At 49.5% G+C, this 15,559-nt stretch overlaps 1 protein-coding gene across 2 annotated transcripts in view; it reads right to left on the bottom strand.

The window, feature by feature from the left end:
* Knockout (Stork-head domain-containing protein knockout) overlaps positions 1-13,758 on the bottom strand; it is a 171,560-nt gene extending 157,802 nt beyond the window's left edge. For both annotated transcript variants that reach the window (XM_076306015.1, XM_076306017.1), the window contains exon 1: positions 12,610-13,758. The gene's annotated coding sequence lies outside the window, so the exon portion shown is untranslated. The remainder of the gene's footprint in view (positions 1-12,609) is intronic.
* Positions 13,759-15,559: the final 1,801 nt, after the last annotated feature.

Below are 15,559 nucleotides of genomic sequence, written 5' to 3'. Positions count from 1 at the left end.
ACCGATTCGCGACTGCACTTCTCTCGAAAATTATTCTCGATTTCGTTACACTCTGTCTTCGAGTTCGAATTCCGTCCCGATCGCTCGCGCGAATCGTCGACAAACAGGAAACGAAGCACGAGAATGGACAAGCGCCGGCGACGCGGTGATCGTCGCCATGTTTGTCGCGTACGGGAGACAAGGTCGTGGCTGTTGGAGGTCGATCGTGTCTATAGTCGTTCGCGCGAAATTCTATTGCGAAACGACGTATCCACGACGGATATCGCGCGTCGATCGTAGTGCAGTCTCGTTCGTACGACCTCGCTTCGAAATTTCGTTCGTCGCGTTCCCGTGACGCACACCGGACGTTCGATTCGATCCATGGTGGCGAAACAACCGAGGTACGATCTCTTCGATGGAGTCAACGCGGTGGATACAGGTGAAACTTTACGAACACGGTTTCCAAATTAATTTTTACACCGGTACGAGCACTCTTGTTTAAGAAAAATTATTCATCGAGTCTACGTGACCCTCGTCGAAAGCTTAACTAAAATAATTCTACTATACGCGTTCAGTTGTACCTAGTGAGAAGAGTCGGTGTACACAGGTGTGTCCTTCAAACACCGCGCAATTAATTCAGCCATTTGCGACCATTCGATGAAGAAACGTTTCGAAGAAAAATTGATCGGTATCGCAGAATTATTTATCCAATCTACGTTTCGCCTCTACGTATAATTTGTCACGTGGACATTCTGCATCGATTCGAATGCAGAAAGTTGTCGCTGCCGGTGCAATCTTTTTCGTTCGTAGGAGATCCGGGAGGTGTTTCTCGTACTCGAGCCTCGCTTGGAATTTCTGTAGCGTACACAGTGTTCCTATTAAGTCGTTGGAGTGATTTTCCGTTTCTTTTTTTTTCCCCGGGGTTTTTTTGCCCGCTTTGATATCACTTCTGCCACGATCGGAGTCTCTTTGATAAAGTTGACGCGGCGGTTACAGAGACGCGTCCGATAGCGCGTGCGTATCCCGCGAATCGAGGTCGAGCGTGGAAATCGCGGTTTTTCAGCCAACTCCCTTTTTCCTGGCAGATTTATCGCGCGCTCTATTCAGAGATGAAGAATATGGAAACGGTAAATCAGTCGTACAAGAGGGGAGAAACGCGTGTACACGGCTGCGCAAGCACGAACCACGTCCGCGCGGAACCTTGTTAGTAGACATTGAACTTCCTTTCACTGTGTAATTGAATTAATTGCAAGTGATTTTGCCGTTTTGCTTTGTGTTTACCGTTTTCTAACGTTCGCTAATTTCCCCGTCTGCCTTTCTCTCCCGCAACCCTTAAAATTTGTCTCGCGTCGTTTTATATATATGTATACATACCGTACATCGCGTACATGGAAGCGCAGTGACCTTCGCGGGAAACTTTCTTGTTAGCGGACGGTAAACTTTCTTTCGTCGGTCGATCGAGCCAATTTCGTGCAATTTTGCCATTTTCTTTCGCGTTTGCTCTATTACGTTCGGATGGCCGGTCGTCGCTTGAAATTTGATTCCCATTGTTGTTGCGCAAATACGACACCGTTTATCGAAAAACACACCGTCGTTGGTAGCCGTTGAACTTTCTTTTCTTTCACGATGGAGAAGCGATTCGAAGCAATTTCGCTACTTAGGATCGCGTTTACGATCCCATGAAACGTAAACGGTTTCGTTCGTCCTCCTCGTTGCGCTCGTAACTCGTGAAATTCGGTGAATCGATGGAAAAACTTTGAATCAACGTAGATTCCAACGTCGTTCATTTTTCTTCGCGCGAACGATCTAATTTTCGATCCCCTTGAATAGATTTCCCACCTGCGTGTCTCTCTCTCTCGTTTCGTTCTTTACGGTCGCTTCGCGTTTCTACGCCACGGTGACTTTCACGGAAGACCTTGTCGGCGGAGTTAATATTCCTCGACGTTTTATTTCGCGTTTATACGTTTCCAGTATCGCTGGAACGATCCTTTTTATTCGTCGTCAGCGCTCCAAGTCCGGCCAGACATTTCTCGCTACTCGAACAGCGAACAATTTTTCGAGACACGAATGTACAGTGACACCGGGACTCGTGACTCTTTTCGAAGAATCGATACCGTGACCGGGAACCTTCGAAACAGTAATCGAAACCCTGCTCACCCTGCTGCACGTGACACCCAGTTTCGAGCAACGAGACGAAACGAACGGAATTAGCCACGGTGACTGTTCCGACGCAAGTGGACGATACTTCTGTTGCTGCATTGTTAAACTCTTCGAGCAAATTTTGCACGTCGTCGGGCAGGAAGGTTTTACGTCACATTCTCCCACTGAGAATAATATTCGTTGTTTCGCGAGAAGTCGACGAATTGCAGCGAACGAACAAAAATTTCTAACTTGAAACGTTAAAGAGCGTATATATGGAGAGCGAGGAAAAGTTTCAACGACGTCTTACGTTGCAATGAAATCATGGAAAATGACATTCGTTTCAACCTTTACCCAGGTCTCCCCTCTCGATCGATTATTAATTGATGGTAAGTTGTTACTCGATAGTAAGTTACTCGATAGTAATTTGATCCCTTCGTGCAAAGGGTTGGGTTTTACGTCACATTCGCAATACTTGCTTCGACGATACGTATACTAAAATTAGATTCGACAACGATCTGAAACGATCCGGAGAAGAAAATCAGCGTGGGTCAAGTGCAAGGATGACGCGCGAAATCGCGCAAAGGTTTGATTCGCGTCAGCGGGTTGATCGCGACCTATGTCTACGCTATACGACAATAAAGGAGAATCTCGATCGCGACTGTCGATGATCGTGACACCCAAGTATCGGGGCCGGGTCCGCGAACGTATCTCGCGTTCACGCCCGAGTTCGCGCGTTGCTTTTTGTCCCCGACGCGAACGACGACGGCGACTGGTAACCCCGGATTAACTTACTTTCAGCCGATCTTGCCCGCCAGGAGCTGAATCGCGATCGACCATGGCCGCGCGCACGGCCTCGAGGATCGCTTTAAACAGCGTCTAAACGGTGATCCCCGTTCGAAGCGTAAAAGGCATAAACGACGGTGGTCTCGGTGCGAACCGTAATTTTCCTCGCTACCGGCCGACGAGATCGCGTTCGACCGCCGCTAATCTTTTACGACGTTTCGTCTATTGCTAACGATCGGTTACGGGAGCTCGAACCCGTGACTTTCCATCGCGGCAGCGCGAGCCAGCTCACGAACACTGGAACGCTCTAACGAGGTGGTTCTTAATATGCAAATCCCCGCGAAACGGTGTTTGGAGAACTACCGTTTCGCTATTATCGTTAATTATCGTCGCCGAAGGTTAACGTCCGATCTTGGACGCCGGTGGAGTTTATCGGTAATCTTCCTGCGCGGACTCGTCGAGCCGCGTCCCGTTTCTACGCGAATCTTTGCACCCGAGGAGGACCCCGTAACCGCGAATACGGATTTTCGACGAGAGTGGGACTCGCGTCTACCTCGAGGACGTTACGAATTAACGAAACTTCCTACTTCTCTGCCAACGACCACGATCGACCGTTCCGAATTGTCATCGTTGTTGTTGTTCACGTTCCAGGAGAAGGGGGCCATCGCCAAGTGTTCGACCGTTGAATTCTCCTTTTTCGCGTATCTTTGCATCTTCACTGTACAAGCAGATTTCGCAAACACGGTCGCGTCAACGACTTTCGATCGACAGACGAGATTACCCAGCAGCGAGAGTTCGCGTCTACTTTACGGACGTTACCAAGCGACGCAAGTTCCGAATTGTCGTTAACCTTGAACACTGGCGAGGTTTTTCAGCTACCGTTGGATCCTCTTTTCTCTAACATGTTTGCATCCCCGGTTCGGAAGTGGACTTTGCAAACACGATGTCGTTAACGACATCCAATTTTCGACGAGATTGCCGCGGAGCGAGGGTTCCCGTCGTCTACTTTGTGCGCGTACCGACTTCTCTATTACCGACTACCTAATCAATCATTCCCTCGTAACTATACGTTCCGAATTGCCGTTAGTTACGATCGTCCAAGATTATCCCGATCTTGGACACCGGTGAACATTATCCATAGTCTGGCCGGTATCCTGCGCCGGGTACCGCTGGATTTCCTTTCTCCGCGAATCCTCCGCGTCTGGTATCTGAAAAGCAGATTTCGCAAACACGGTGTCGCCGACGACTTTCAATTTCCGACGAGGTTGTCCACGAGCGAGGATTCGAGTTCGTTTCGCCGACGCTACGAAGCAACGAAGCTTTCAACTTCTCTACAATTGATCGTTACGTCGTGTCGGTTTCGAATAGTCGTTAGCGCGGTCGTTCGAGCTTATCGCGATCTTGAACACTTGCAGACATTGTCTACAACTTCAACGGTATCCTCCAACAGGTCTTGGAACTGTCTCCGAATTGTTCCCTTTCTTCGCGAATTTTTCCACATTTGCCTCGGAAGATTTCGCGGCCGTTAACGACATTCGATTCTCAACGGGATTACCGACGTGCAAGCGTACGAATTTATCTCGCGGATGTTCCGTGGAGGCAACAAAGTTTCCAACTTCGCTACGATCGATCATCCCGTCCACCCGATTCGAGTCGTTGTTAGTTGTCATCGTCCGGGCTTGTACTTGTCTCGAACACACGGCAGACTTTATCGATAGTCTCGCTGGAACTCTTTGCACTTTTATCAGGGAAGGAGATTTTGTAACCACGATGTTGCTAACGACTTCCAATTTTCAACGAGATTGCCGAGCCCACCGAGACTTCGAGCACGTACGTGTTCCGACTTCTCTGCCACGGACTAATCGATCACTCCGTCAGAACTATCCGTTCCGAATTGCCGTTAGTTACGCTCGTCTAAAATTATTCCGGTCTTGGACACCGGCAGACTTTATCGCGAATCTCGTCGGGATATCCAGCACCGTGTTCACGAATTACCGCTGGATTTCGTTTCTTCGGGACTCTTTGCATCTGTATTCACGTGGCGGAGATTCTGCGACGGTGCCGTTAACGACTTCCAATTTTCCGCGAGATTACCGACCAACGAGCGTTTCGCTCGACAATGTTGATTTTTCCGATTTCTCCGCCACCGACTACGTAATCGATCGTTCCGCCTACCCGTTTCGAATCGTCGTTAGTTATCCTCCACCCGGCTTATCCCGCACTTGGACACCGATAAACTTTAACGAGAGCCTCGCGCTGGAATCCACCGACAGGTTTTGGAACTTCTACCGGGGATCACCTTTCGTTCCAATTCTTAAATCTGCATCGCAGCGCCGGATGTACGTAATTGTATATGTAAACGTCATCGAGGACTAACAATTTTCGACGAGATTACCAACGAACGAACATTCGAGTTCACTTCGCGACCGTTCCGAGGCAACGAGGAGACTTTCGTACCACCGACAAATCGATCGTTTCGAATTCGCGTTATTTATCATCCTCCGAGCTTATCTCGTTCTTGGAAACCGGGTAGACTTTGTCGATAGTCTCCCTAGAATCCTCCAACAGGTTTTCGAACTTCTATCGGATTCTCTTTCTCCGCGAGTCTTTGCATCCTTATCTAGGCAGCAACTTTGGTAACCGCAACGTAGTTAACGACTTCTCGCGAGATTCCCGTACGAGTGAACATTCGAATTCACTTCGTGGACGTTCCGAAGCAACGAGAGGAATTTTCGATCGTCTACGATCGATCGTATCGAATCGACGATTAATTATCATCGTTCCGTGTTGTCCCGATCTTGGACACCGATCGAAACTTTATCGACAGCTGTGGGAACTTCTCGCCGCGTTGTCGAGCCACCTTCGCGACCTGTTTCCTCTTTCGCGGATGTCCCCCCCTCCCAATTTACGCAACAGCTTCGCGACCGTTTCGAATTTTTCTCGAGATTCTACGGTCGTCTCGGAACAAAGATCACCCGGGACACTCCTCACCGTGATCGTGACTCCGATCGTGTCCGTTCCAACAACGTGTCGCGCGTTCCGGCCGTGAAACGCGTTGCGCAAACGCGATGAAACATTACGCCACCTGCCAACGAGATCTATCATTTACATTCTTCTTCCGCCTCGTAGATGAATCGTCGATCACGAGGAGATTGCAGAGCGGAGGCAGGGTTCGGCGTTTCGCGCTGCCGGATGAAAACGGCCACGATCCACCGAGTCGAGCGCATTAAGTTATCGTTTCTGCGCGGACTTGCTCCACACGAGGCGAGACGACTCCAATTAGTTTCACCTGCCTTCAATTTTCTGCCCTTGGGCGCGTTCACCCGGTCATTATCCACGTTCTCGACTTTCCTCGCTTTCCATCGCGACAGAAACACCTTGCGAGTTCCCGCGCGATCCTGGAACGCGAGCGTCCCGGGTATAATGGCCAACCGAACAGACGAAAAGTAGATTAGGCCAGTTTTCTGTAAGAAGGAACGCAATCGCGTTTAATTAACGTCGCCGCGTTCCAACTTAATAGCCACCTCGTCCTCGGTTTTCCCGCTCCCAGCACACGTACCGAGCGAAGCTAGATTGCGTTTAATTACTGTTATGACGCTCACCGGCACGGAACAATGTAAATAGGTTTCGAATAGAACCGGATTCCACGGAGTCGGACGCCACCTCTCACTTGGACCACCCTCGAGCGTGGATCGGCTGGGACACGGTGGAAATGTTCCCAAGAGTCGTCATTTTTTCATCGGATACAGATCGGAGATTGTGCTCGGTTCGTTCGTTGCGGAGACTGGTTCGCGGAGGCGTTCTTCGATGGCGTTTGTATCGAGAACCGTCGAAAATTCATCGAGAACTGTTCCGACGGAGCGTCGCGTGACAGATACCGCGAAACCGGTTCGGACGGAATGAAAAAATCAACGGTGAGACCATCGTGGTATTAACGATCGAGACACTCCGTTTTCGGTTTCGAATTCGCGAATTTATGCAGGTTGCGTCTACTTGATTGTATCGTCGGTGCACACAATTCCGCGTGTAAGTTCCAAAGTTCCTTCCTCGTAGTTTCAAATTGCAATCATCACCGATTGCTTCGATGTTCCAGCGTTTCTACTATAGAAATATTCGCAACGTTCCGCGATACCAGGTCGAATACGGATCGAGCGATGGAAAGAACTGGCAGAGAGATGACTCCCGATTTCGTGGATCGAATTCAATTTCCAAAGTGGAAATATTCGCGGGATTCCACGAATCTGGGTTAAACACGGACGAAAGTACGGAACAGTTAACGGATGGACGATCCCTCGTTTACGTCGATCTAGCTCGAGATACGTCGTCGGGTTTTTCAGCGGCTAGCAATACCGATTTCAGACTATCGCTCGTAACGCGATCTCACCTCTGCCCCCCGTGAACTTCCGCTACGTTGCTAAGGTTCGTTCGACTATCTCGTCGGAGGGTAATTCCGCGTTATATCCCGCGAGGTCGAGGTTGGTAGTCTCGGGTTTCGTGGCTCGTGCAGAAAAAGAGGCCGTTCACCTCCGCCGAAGAACGTTCCGAAGAAGCTGACCCAACCGGCTCCTTCGACGCAGCGAGAATACGCAAAACGATTCGCGCTTCCATTCCCGATCGTGATCGATCGACCCTTCGCGCTCCCACGTCGAGCTGGACTCGACGACGAGTTTCGTTTCGGCGTCTCGCGCCGATTAAACGCGAACATAAATCGTTAAATCGAACATCCGCTCTCTCGTTGCAACGGACGTTACGATTTCTGCTTATTTTGAGAAAGAACCGCCCCGATGGTACCGAATTGGATTTCCGAATAAGATCGAACACTGGTTATATTTTTCATCTCGGAGAGAAATCTTTAGAAATTCACAAAAATTCAACCAGAAAGGATCGAAATATTTCGTAGATATAACCGTGTTCTTTAATTTCTTCTTGAATAAAAAAGTCGAACAAATCGTAAATTGATCTCGACTCGCGAAGAAATCGATCAAAGAAATAATTTCACCTGTTCGGTAGAGACGAACGGACGAAGCTGTCGAACGATTCGATTTACCGATACTCGTAGAGATCGACACAAAATTTCGAACGATCGTACGAATTTTTCGCGATCCGGAACGGAGCAGCTCGATCCGACGGACTATTTTTCTTTTCTTTTCTTTTTTTTCCGATCGAGATTCGCGTAAAATTAACCGGCGATGAAAAACATCGATCTGGGTCAGAACCGGCGTCGTTAAACCGATCGAACGCGGAACCGGCGATGAAACGGGCGCGAGCTTTACGACCGATCGAAAGATCGATTCTCACTTGACTAATTGAAAACGTTGACCCGCACCCACGTTGCTTTCCGCGAGCGATTCGGTGGAACGAAGAACGGCTCGTAAATGGCCGATTGCGCGGTGCGTGAACCACCGAGGTGAACGTCGTTCCACTTTCGTTGGAACGATAATTCTGCTTCTTTTCGATCCAATCTCCTGTCAGCGCTATTCACGATACCCTCCCAAACGTACGACGACCGGCATTCACTCGCGCGGATTAATAGCGCCTATTCGTGAATAAAGAGTCCCGTGTGCGTCGATGCTCGCGAATACCAATTACTTCTATGACCGTGTTTTGCGAGTTTTAAAATAATTCGAGATACGGCGCTTAATACGTACAATTTATTCCGCGTTTCCTTAATCCCATCGAGCGCCAATCCTTCCTCCGAGGCTTTTCGAGAGGCCGAACAACGAAAGCGGTCTTCCGCGATTCGATCCACGGATATCGACCATCGTCGCGCGAACGTCGAATAATTCTTTCGAAATTTTTTCCACGCGAAGATCGACGAGCCTCGAAACGATCGAGGAGCTCGCGAATGGAAGCGCCTTCGTTCGAAGAATATTTCGCGAGAAAGTGACCGGGTGCGCATAAAATTTCAGCGTTCTCTAAAAGATTGGCATCACGAAAGTCAAACGTTATCGCTTGCTCGGGAACGATCCACCGAGCGACCGAAGATCTCGTTACGCATCGACTATAGGTCAAGCATGGCGTTCGGGCAGGATCGCGAGTCGCGTAACTCTCCGAGTCAATTGAATCGCGCTGGTCGCGGAACGCGGATCATCGTGATCCTGACCGTGCTACTCGAACGATAATGGGAAGATGAAAGATCACGCCGGCAATTTTCCCTGCTCCGTAACGCGCTTAGAATGATTTATTACGGTCGATCCAGCGACGTGCTCGTTTTCGCCTCGGCGAGCAGCCACCATCGTCGGAGCGAAATTCGCGACACGGTGGCCATTACGCGGACCGATACCGCGAAATTCTGCACCGCGAGCACCCTAATCGAGTCAATTTTGACAAAGGTGCGAGATTCAACGGCGCGACGGAGCAACCGTTTTCGACAACAATTATCGTAGCGAGTCTACGCCTATGCTGGACCTTCTTCTAACGGTACGAGTCTGAGCAAGTTTGGATGTGTCCAAAGTCGATAAAGTGATTTTACAGAAACTGAACGATCTATGCATGTTCGAGAGCAAATGAAAGTTGCTCGCTGGTTCTCGAATTAATTTTGATAGAGGTGTGAAATTTATTCTCGACGGAGCACCCATCTTCAAGAAACATTATCGTAGCGAGTCTATGCCTACGCCGAACCTTCTTGCAATAGTACGAGTGTGCACGAATTCGATCATGCCTCCCGAGAAGGATCAGGTTAATAAAAATAATTTCCTGAAAACGAGTGCTTCATTGGGCGAACCGAACTCGAACCAGAACGAAAATTTATAAAAATTCATGAACGAAAGAAACTCGCGCGCACGGTTAACTTTACGCCACTGTTTCACGAAATTATCGAGAAAGTTAATTAAGGAACGCCGCGAGCCAGCAGATGCGAAACGAAAGTTACGTGGTCGAATTCGGGGTACGAAAATAATCGAAGACCCTCGTTTTATCGGACGAAGTCGTCTACGAGCAAATGTTCGACGATACCCGACACCGAGATCCGAAAGATTGCGAATCTTCGAAAGGAATATATTCTTTTCGATGAAAATTGATCCGCGAATGCAATTGGCACGATGCAGAAACAAGTGCAACGCGGAAAAGAGACTCGACGAATGTTCTATCGAACTCCTTTGTGTTGTTTCTGTTACGTCCAGGTGTTACGGTACACCTTATATAAATATAAGAATAATCTCTCCGCGTCGATCTCCGTGTCCGATACGATCCACGTGTATTTTACATATTCTCGACGATGTAAGAAATACGAATCTACGGGACTATTTTTGTATTTCGTCTAAGCGTTCGCACGCTGAGAACAACAGGACTATTGTGCTCGTACATCCTCGCGGATGAAATCTTATTCTTGATACTTGTAATACAATCAGCCTCTTCAATTCTAATGGTTTCATTCATATTCAAAGTATGATTTCACTCGTGATCCAAGCAACTCGTAACGTTCTGTGCGAGAAGGTAAACGGAAAGGACAGGGAGTGCGTAATTTATGAAAGAAAGATGCCACGTAAATTGCGTCGCACGATTATATTTCGAAGGACGGTTCTTGCTCGAGATAAGAGTAATTTCGTGTCGGTTTCGTTGTACGTCGATGAACGATAGTCGAAAAGTATCCGTAATTCACGTTCCGGGATTCGAACGAAACGATGTTAAAGAAATTCAGTTCAATCCCATCTAACCTATTTGAACGCGAACGCGTACGTAAATTTGAATAGAATTATGGAACACGTCGGTAATACATCCGGTTGTTTTGCACGCGGAGTGTATTTTTATCATAGTTTCTCGCGGATTGGAATCTAATTGGGTATTGTGATCGAGTCTTCGATTGTTCCGAACGTATCTTTACGAACGTGGGAGTCCACCGTTGCCCCGAGAAAAAATCTAGATTCGTCGAACCGGTTGGGAAAAATTTCCTCGTTCGAAGGAATTCTCGGCTTGGAAGTTACCATAATAGTGCAAAGATCAAGGCGGACCATCTCGTAAGCGCTACAGTCTGGAATTGAATCGTACGGATACCTTGAGAACGTGCATCGTATGGAATTTTTTTTCAACACCTTTTATCGTGGACAAACTTAATACTTCGCAAACACCGTCGTATACGATTGCTGTCGCTACGATCGAGTTTCGGTCGCATGTTCGTTGTTGTCGACGAATCGACACACAATCGTTCCGAGTACATCGGCCAAACCGCACGATTCACGCATTTTCTTCCAGTTGTTTGTTCAGCCGCTTCGCAGCACCAACGATCTAACGACGGTGACGTCGATCGTCGTTAATTTTATAATTCCAATTTTAACATTTTCGAGAGAGCTGTTATCGTCGCGATATCGATGTTCAACGATAATTCTCGAAACTCGTTAATATATATATGGAACATCGACACGGTAGAAATGACACCCACGAAATTCGTAACGCTACTCATTTTGATTTCGTTCTTATTCGAACGTGTACGGGTTTTTACCGCAATCGGGTTCCTCGATCGGAAAGAATTTCTAAATTGTTATCGGTTAATTGCGTTCTGCCGCTCGCCACTTCGCTCGAGTCGTTACTCTCTCTCTCTCTGTTTCGAAATTATTATACTCCTCTCCGAGCAAACGTACTGCCGGTTTAATCCATTGTGCCGGAATTTGTTCCACGAGCGCCATGGTCGAAGCGTGGCATTCAATTCTGCGTATTATTTCTGCGCACGCTTATGGAAGCGAAAAAATCGATTCATCGAAATCGGTGGCGACTCGGGTCGAAAACCCGACGAACCGTTACATCGAGACATTTGTTCGATCGCTACAATTAAAAGTTACGAAAAAGGGAACATCATCGAAGTCGAACTCGTTATTCGGGCCCAGTCTGCAATACCTCTCGGATAAAATCCGTTTGTTGGTTAAAATTCGGTTGCAAACTTTCTCCTAACTTTTAAAAAAGAACGTTATCGAACTCGTCGATCGACTCCGAAGAGCTTCTCGAATTTTAAGTTCGAAGTTGAATTCGATGCAACACTGTTATCGAAGTAAAGCAAAACTCGACATCTCCGGAACCTGTTTCGGAATTTGAAAATTTTCTACAAACACGGTTGGATCTCGTATAACATTAACAGGAAGATTTCAATTTCGCGACATTTTCTTTACGAGTAAAGTCTCTGCCGATAAAATTCTTTGCACCGGGATTGCAAGATACAATCCGTTCGTTCTCCGTGGAAAGCGATCGAAACGAATTAAGTAATTCCGAAATGGTCTCCGAAACGTAACTCTGTCCCTTTCCGTTGACCTCGTGGTCGAAATAAATCGGAAAATCCCGAATAGGTATCCGTAAGCGCGGAGGTGCACGTTACTTCGATGCACCTGTACCACCGCGGAGCCAGAATTTTGCATATATCTCGATGCAGTAAACCGCCGTTGGTCCGATATCGGGCGTTCAATTTTCCACTCGTCCTCGCGCGTAACCCCGTGACCCAACGTACGCGCCGATGCGACGAATCGTTCGGTCGTCGCGTTCTACGACGATGCGAGGACTCGCGGTGACAATTCCGTTCGTACGTATAGAACAGGGGATCGCGTAGATTCGTAATCGGCGCGTACGATGGACACCACGGAGAAAGGTAGCGAGACGGCAGACGACGGGTCCTGGAACACGAAAACCAGTCTGCACGCGTCGCGACGCGCGAGAGGTCTGACCGCTCTTGACCCTCGGTCGCTGCGGGCAGGGTGCATGGAATTTATCGTTCGAAGGACTCACCTCACCGCCGATGCACGTTCACGGCTGCAGCCGTTCGATCCTAGGGGGATCCGATCCAGCCGTCCGAGATCCGAGAACGAATTCCTGGTAGTCCGAAATATCCAGTAAAAAGGGCGTGTGTGTGTGCGCGCGGGGGGAGAGAAGGGCTCCGGATTCTCCCGAGTAGGAGGAGCTCCCGAACCACGTCACCGGAGGAACGAGTTTTCACTTTTATACGGAGTCCCGCACGCGTCTCCTCTTTCTTCACCGCGTATCACAGTTTCTTCGAGCGACGAGACGACCTCCTCGCGACGCCGAAGAAGAAGAAGAAGAAGAAGAAGAAGAAGAACAAGAAGAAGAAGAAGAAGCAAAAGAAAAAGTAGAAGGAGAAGAAGAAGAAGAAAAAGCAGAAGAAGAAGAAGAAGCGGACGAAGAAGTAGAAGAAGAAGAAGTGGTGGAGGAAGACAACTACCACGACGACGAGCGACGACGAGCGACGACGACGACGAGCGACGACGACGACAACGACCGACGACGACGACGAAGAAGAAACAGCGGCGGCGGCGGCGGCGGCGGCGGCGGCAACCTTACCCGGCGTGGGTAAGGAAATAAGAAACACTGGAGGAACACAAGCCGATCACCGATCACGTCCAGGAAGAACCGGGCGAACGAAAGACGAGGAAAAAGGAACGGTGTACAGAGAGAGAGACGGAACGGGTTTCGCGAGATCGACGATCCACCGCGTCTCGGGGATCTCTTCGCGATGGGATCGCTCCTCGAATCGATCGGCTCCTATATTCCAGCGGAACGATCCTCCTTTATCCAGAAGCGACGGAGGTGGAAGACGGCGGGCGGGCGGGCGGGCGGGCGCGAGGCGCGGCGCGTATCCACCCGGTGTGCCTTCCCGGTACGGTGTTGTTTCTCCCGGGCGAACGAAATCGGAGAAGACGGTATCCGTGCGCGGGGTGGTATCGATGCGTCGATCGAGAAGAGAATGATCCACGATGATCAGGAGCGTACGACCGGGTCGTCCGTGCGAACGGCGAGCGTGGCTGTCGCGGTAGACGGGGCGACAGGTGCAGCGGCTGCAGCTGGCACGGTCGTCGGCTTCATACTGAAGGGGCGCCTCGACGCCGGCGATGCTACGCGAGAAACTGGCTCCTGTCACTGGCGACGGCACCGAAAACTCCGAACCGGCGCAACCTCCGCGCTCGCTCTACGCTTGCTCTCCGCCGCTGTCGTCGCGTCACCCTCCCCGTGCACCGTAGACCGCGGTGGTGGGGGCCGACGCCCGTACAACGCAGTCCCCCGGACCCGTTACCCCTCGACCCCTCGACCCCTCTCGCCCAACCCTCCCGCTCCCCACCTCTGTAACACGAACGCCCTGTCCCGTCCTATCCGCGCGCCGACTCCCTTCCACGCGATTCATTCCGCTGGTTGCGAGCCGCGTCGCGGGTACCGAGATTCCCCTCGACTCACGGACACCGACCACGCTGGATCCCCGATATTCCAGCACTCCGTAGCCGGTCCTCGATGGATGCTGGGCGAGTTCCACGCGTTCCGGTAGGTCGGTGCCGCCCGTAGAACCGGACCGGCTGCAAAAACGATCGCGTTTCGAGACGAGGGAGAATCGCTACGGGCCTCCTCGCCGCCGCCGCCGCCGCCGCGGGCTTCCAGCCTGGAAAAATCCTTCGCGGACGCGTCTCGATTCACGAGCCGAACGATCGCCATCACCCGAACCAGGAGCCCGATTTTTCGGACCGTCCTCGACGGGATCGTCGCTCGCCTTCGTCGTTTGTGTATTTCTTTTTTCTTTTTTTTCTTTTTCTTTTTTTCGTTCCTTTCGAAAAGGCGACGATTCGCGACGAGAGCTCGGAAACGCGACGACGTCGAGATTGCAGATTTTACGCGTTTATCGAGCACGATGGCACAAGAAACACGTGCAATATATACGGGGAATGTACTTCGAAAACCGGTATACAAATATTAATCGATTCTCGTAAGCGACGTCTGTACAGGTTTGACATGGTTTTTTTTGTATACGCGTAAACCGTAAATGCGAAAAATGCGTACCGCAACGGTATCGAAAATTCGTTCGGTAAAAGAATTACGTTCACGAGCTAACGTATTTCGATACTGGATGTTGTCGATTTTGTTCCCGACGGATCGCGCGCCTTACTCGCGTATTCCTTTGTTGTCGCGGCAACTTATTGCGTCGCGCTGCATTGAAAAAAAAAAAAGGAAAACGGAACAGAAATATCGGAGAGAGAAAACAATACCTTCGCGTACCTCCGTGGCGTTCGTATCGATATCCGTGTACGAACAACGATACGCTCGATATCGAACAGAATTTATTTAACCGAAACTTCTTCGAGACGCGATTTACCTCTCCGAACGCGACTTCGATCGATCCGTTTGCTCGCGAATTTTAAGATCGGTGTTTTTTTTCCAAAAGATTTCGTAACGTTCGAAGACATCGAGAAAATTTACACGGACATAAATTAAAACCAAAGTAGCTTTTTGCGACGCGTCGATTCGTTCGCTCGAAAATACCATTCCCCGACAGTTACGGCCTAAACCGCGCGACGAGTCGAAAACGTTGAATGGAATTTTTATTTTCGACGAGAAAAATACTCGATCCTCGAGAACGTATCGAGTCGCTCAACGATTCGTGAAAAGTTTTCGGAATATCGTCTTAGCGTTTCCATCGACGATACGAAGAAGAAATCGCGCACAAAGGACGGTTGTCCGAAAATATGAATTCACATTCGTACAAGTGTTTCCGGTTCGCTGACGCAACAAGATTCCAGCGCGGCGTGTTTACCGACGTTGAATCGCTCGATCAACGTAACGAAAGGATCAACGTCGGGTTGCACCCTCCCGAGAACGCGTAAACAACGCGTCTCGAAACGGATACGAGTTTGTTTCTGTACTACGACCGAGCGAGGGTCTCGCTTCGCGGAGTCGCTTT

The sequence above is a fragment of the Ptiloglossa arizonensis genome, chromosome 3 (assembly GCF_051014685.1).
Source record: "Ptiloglossa arizonensis isolate GNS036 chromosome 3, iyPtiAriz1_principal, whole genome shotgun sequence".
Classification (NCBI taxonomy): Eukaryota; Metazoa; Arthropoda; class Insecta; order Hymenoptera; family Colletidae; genus Ptiloglossa; species Ptiloglossa arizonensis.
Note: the sequence above shows the minus strand (reverse complement) of the source record. Positions and strands in the feature narration are given on the sequence as shown.